The sequence below is a fragment of the Pelodiscus sinensis genome, chromosome 16 (assembly GCF_049634645.1).
Source record: "Pelodiscus sinensis isolate JC-2024 chromosome 16, ASM4963464v1, whole genome shotgun sequence".
NCBI classification, from domain to species: domain Eukaryota; kingdom Metazoa; phylum Chordata; order Testudines; family Trionychidae; genus Pelodiscus; species Pelodiscus sinensis.
In genome coordinates, this window is record NC_134726.1 from 31,084,506 (window position 1) to 31,090,243 (window position 5,738).

Here is a 5,738-nt window from a genome sequence, read left to right on the forward strand (position 1 = left end):
ACTTTTTGCGGAAAAGCATCCGTGCCAATCTAGACGCGCTTTTGCGCAAAAAAGCCCCCATTGCCATTTTAGCCATCGGGGCTTTTTTGCGGAAAACAGTACTGTGCTGTCTACACTGGCCCTCTTGCGCAAATGATTTGCGCAAGAGGGCTTTTGCCCGAACGGGAGCAGCATAGTATTTCCACAAGAACACTGACGATCTTACATGAGATCGTCAGTGTTCTTGCAGAAATTCAAGCAGCCAGTGTAGACAGCTGGCAAGTTTTTCTGGAAAAGCGGTTGATTATCGGGAAAAACTGGCCAGTCTAGACACAGCCCTGCTGTTAGACGCTAGTGGCCCACCTTTCCTGGCCTCTTTCGTGCTTTCTAGGCAGGGTCAGAGTTTAAGGCCAGCTTGGACTATTATAGTCTAGAGCGGCCTATCTACTGCGTAACGCAGGCCAGAGAATTTCTCCTGCAAAGGAGGGGATTAGCTCTTCCTTCTGTGTAACCTAGCAACACTTCTCAGGAGAGAGTTGTGAGCTGAAGAGCTGCTTGAGTTGCCAACGGAGTGATGGGGCCTAGCTTGTCTTCAGAGAGCCTCCCAAATCAAACCACCTTCCCCAGACAGTTCTGAACTTGGACTACACAGCTAGCCCTGCTCTAATGGCCTGAATCAAAACCAAGAGGAAGTTTGAGGGTAGAGGGGTTGCTACAGTTTGGGTGTGGAGGGGTCACATCTGATGCTAGCACCCAACAATCCACCCCAACAAGCTTGATAGTTGTGTGTCAGAGAGTCCTGACTCATTTGCCTTCCTGTGTGCTGCAAAGGAAATCAGCACATTTTGAAGAAATAATAAAATAGTTGGCCTAGCTAGTCAAGCAAGTGTAAATTGTCTAGAGTCAGTGGTTACAGTAGGGTCAGTCCCTCACATGGTTCTTTTTCTGCAATGCATAAAGGCCCATGTCATGTTCTTAACCGTGCTCACTGCTAAGTGTGTTGCTTAATGAACTGCCCAAAGGATGCCATTTATCAGCCTGCCACGCTCCAGGAACGGTGCTGCCTCAGCTTGAGTGCCAGCTACTGGCCTCTGAGCTGTTAACTCCCACATCGCCTGTCTGCCGCCCTCCAGCACACACATCACAACACCACTCCAGAGCTGTGGCACACGCTGGGAGGCCCTCTGTGCTTTCCAAGCCCTGTGATTTTACCATGGTGTGACCCTGAGGGTATGTCTACAGGATTTTGCTGGAAAAATGGCTGTTTTTCCGACAAAACCTGAGTAACGGCCACACTGCAATCGCGTTCTTTCAAAAGTACAGCAAAAGAGCAGAGGGGTTTTTCCAGCGTTGGTAATACTCTTTCTACGAGGAAGAAGCCTTTTTGCAAAAGAGCGCTTTTGGAAAGACGCGTGTGTGGACGGGGAAGAGGGACTCCTTTCACAAGAAGTGGAAAGAGGAAAAAGCACAGGTGACTTGGTGACCATTCCGCCCATAGTAATCACAGCTTACATGCAAGAGAGCGTCCATTCGGTGTGGACACTATCTGTCGAAAAAGCAGATCGCGTTTTTGATGTGCTTTCACAGTGCGGACACTCTCTTTCAGAAGAAGTTTTTTTGGAAAATCTTGTCTGGAAAAGCTTCCGAAAGAAGCCTGAAGTCTAGACATAGCCAGAGAGCCCCCCAACCCAGTGTAGCCAAGGCCTATGGCACAACAAACCTGCTTCCAGGCCTGGAGCAGGTGGCAGGCTGGGACCCGCACCAGTGCCAAATAAAGGGGAATAATGACTTCTCTAGATCTGCTGGAAATGCTCCTCCTAATGCACCCCAATATGCCGTTAGCCTTCTTGGCTACAAGGGCAGACTGTTGATGCATATCCAGCTTTTCATCCACTGTGATCCCCAGGTCCTTTCCTGCAGAACTGCCGCTTAGCCACTGGGTCCCCAGCCTGTAGCAGTACTTGGGATTCGTCTAGTCTCTGATCGCTTTCCTCTCCTTCAAGCGTTTCAAAACAGATTCCTTGAGGGCCTGCTCCATGATTTTACCAGGGATTGAGCTGAGGCTAACTGGTCTATAGTTCCCTGGCTTCTTCCTATTTTTAAAAAGATGAGCGCCACGTTGCCGTTTTCCAGTCGTCATGAGGCCTCACCCGGTCACCTCCGGTTGTCAAAGAAAATGGCCAATGACTCTGCAATCACATCAGCCAACACTCACAGCCCCCAAACAAAGGCCAGGTTTGTTGTTTCAATTGGTCTGATTGTTCACAGCTGGAGGTACTAACTCAGCGCTTCGCCCAGCTGTGGAAGGGACACTAACCCTTGCTAGAACCTGTCTGGGTCTCTCATTTGATCTTCTTTGCAGTGATGATGGGTCCTGGTCATCTAAAAGAGCCCTCCAGGTCCATCTTACTGTGCCATTTATGGCTGTCCACCCCATTAACAACCATTATTAAAAAATGCTTTCATATTGGGCTCAACTGTACATGTCAAGTGGCATGCTATAGCGAAAGAAGGCTGCAACTCGCAGTCACCAAGGGGAATGGGACACTCAAGTCCCCTCTGACTTTCCCCAGGGGTTCTCCCAGCCCCCCGAAGTGCTGAACAGCCCGGCTGAAATATTTGCCGGTGGGCTTTGGTAGTTGCAGAAAAGACAAATCAAGTGACATTATATGAAGGAGCCAGGCATGTGATTCACTAACACACGGATTGTGCCTCAGCAAATATCCTAAAGGCCTGCTGCATGGTGAACAGTCAGTGCTGTTTGGTAGCATGTAACAGCGTATCAAAGCCAAACTGTATGTATTTGAGCTGCAGGGTTTCCAGGAGCCATACGAATGTTTAGTGGCACGTGGAGTCTGCTGGTACATTGGCATCTCTGTTTCTCGGAGTGTGTGGCCATAAAGGTAGGGCTACAGTCACTCCAAGCCACATTGTGAGGTTGGCATCTTTCAGTAGGCTCTTTGCTGCCCCTGAAAGTCCTCCTGGGCCAAGATAGATTGGCAATTAAGGGGCTCCTTGCAACATAGCAAGATGGAAGCCCCAAACTTAAGCCCCAACCCCTGTGCTCCCCAGGAGAATGCCTAATCCCTAGGCCACTCCAAAACCCGGACACGGCATCATGGCTCAGCCCAGCTACTGTCACTTTGCCTTGAACACATTGGGTGGTATGTGAGGGAGCTGTGGAGTTGGCTCTGGCATGGGCATGTGTGCGTGAATATCCTTATCCCAAAGTGCTGCTGAACCAGCTCTGTTTGCATCCCCAGGGCAGTAGGGCCGTGGGCTGCGGGCCGGGATGAGAGACAGACTCCATAGTGCGTGTCTCGCTCAGGAGGGGTTCACAGGCCTTGTCTAGTCTCTGTGTCGCTGTCTTAGTTGTCACTTTGCTGTTGTGTGTGTGCTGATGAATAAACTCGGGGGTGTTTTTTTGTTAAAAGGCGCCAGAGAGCAGGCCCCGGGTCACTTCTTAGCTCTGCTGGGGACACATCTGGCCACAGGAGACAATGCAGCAGCCAGCCACTGAGCCGCAGGGATAGGCAGGTGCAGCCTGCCTATGGATTTGAGTGGGAGGTGGGCACCGACTCACTTTGAGGCCCTGGGCTGATAGGGCTAACTCAAGAGGCCCCTCCCGCCTTGTCCCACCAACCCTTCCAGCATAGTCTGTACTGGCATTTGGTAGACCCACAGCCCAAGTCAGTGAGCCTGGGCCAGTGGCAGGTTTGTTATGGCAGTGCCTCAATTCCCCACCTGTAAAATGGGGGTAACAGCACTGCCCTGCCTTACAGGGTGGGTGTGAGGAAACGGGGGGGAGGCTCACCTGCACCAGTAATGCCATCCATGGGCAGCTTGTATAATAGGCGGGGGAAGGTATTGCCTTCCCAAACTGCCAACCTGGCCCCACCCACACGCCTACTATAGGTGTATTGGGGGGGAGGGGCGCGGAGTGGTGCCACCCCCCCGAGTGCCCATCTGCCCTCCCCATGCTGGGGGGTGTGCGCACTGCCCTGCCTCCCCATAGTATGGTGGGGACAGGAGGCAGCTGGACTCCCATGGGGGGTGGGGCCTCAGCAGAAGGGGTGGGACTGGGGGCTTGCCTCTTCCAGCCCTACCTTTACCCACCACCGATGATGGCATCCACATAAAGACCAGCGCTAAACAGTGCCTGCCATACTACACCTGACTGCTTCTGGGGCCTGGCCTTCGGCACTGAGGGAGCCAGCTGCATCAAGTTACCCCAAAATATTTATTCCGGCTTTCAGTTCAGGCCCTACCTTAGGCTGGAATATGCTTTATGGGTCAACTAGTCCTTGGCTTAGCCATGCTGTCCATTTCCCCATCTGTATCTGTGCATGCGGCCCACCACCCACCACCTGAATGTAGGGAGCCTCACAAAAACACCTCAGCGGTAGAGCCATGCGGCAGCTAGGCAACCCGTCTCACAGAGCAGGCAAGGGGCTTGCCCAAGGCCATGGAGCGAGTCAGTGGCAGAAAGGGGCCTAGACTGCAAGTATTCCTGATTCCTGACCCTTGTGCCTTGCCCTAAATGTCACTGCCAAGCCCAGTTTACCAAGTCACTTCATTGGGACGTAGAGCACAATACATAATCACTCTCCCACCCGCAGCCTTCGCTAGGATTGCCAGATGGTTGAAACAAAAATACCGAACACCCTCCCCCACAAAAAAATTGAGGAAAAAAAAGACTCCATTTTGTGCCGGCAGCCTTACAGAAGCAGGTCGGACAGCCTGCCTGGCCATGTGCTTCAAGAACAACTCAGCCAAAGGGAGGGAGTGTGATTATTCTTGGCTGCCTGTTTTCCAACAAACAGCGCCTATTGGCTGGATCTGCCAGAAACCAGCCAATGAGACTGTGCTAGGGGTGTGACAGCTAATAAAACGTCCCCGTCCCCCTCCAGTTTCAAAATCAATGGAGCCCTGAAGCCACATGGCGGGCGGGCCTGCAGGGTGAGCTAGGGACCTGCCTGGGGCTTCCCGCTGCCTCTACAGGCCGGATCTAGTGGCTAGCAGGCTGAATATTTTCCCCAGATCTGCTCTAGCAAGACTGGCTTCCTTAGGAGGGGCCCTTTGGGGTCAAAGACAAGACTCTTGAGCACAGCCTGGCAATGCCTGTAGGGTGGGCCACCGCCTGGTTCCCCTTTTGTTCTATGCAAAGCACTAGGAGAAGCTAAATGAGCTGGCATCTGCGTTGGATGGGTACAGCAGCCCTGTCTGCGGGTGCTGGGTAGCTGCCATTGATGTACTAGCTGCAGCATTTCAATTCTCCACGCAAGGTGCTTAAGGTTCCAGGCTGGGATTTGGAACGCTTGGATCTTCCACCGCCTCCCTGTGTGATGTTGGATGAACCCCTCAGGGCCAAGCACCCCCCCCCCCCCCCCCCCCCCCCCCCCCAACATGTGCAGGGACCAAAACCCGAGTAGGGTCAAATTAGGCTGAGGCCGGGGCAGTGACATGGAGCCATTTTGGGAAGCTGGACCCACGCCAACAAACCAGGTTTTCCCAGAGCCAAAGGCAAGGCCCTGCCCCATCCCAGAGCAGGCAGCCCCCCCTCGCCGAAGTGGGGAGCGGTCCCTGGCAGGCAGGTACTGTGAGAACGATTTTGGGGACATGCAGGACAAGACGCTCAACGGGCACCCACAGGGTGCTGCTGTGGGGAATGCGGCTCCAGGCGTCACTAGGCACATGGGCAGAGGGGTGAGCAGGTCGGGAGGTGACAGCATCCAGGAGACAGAGATTGGAGGCCGCGG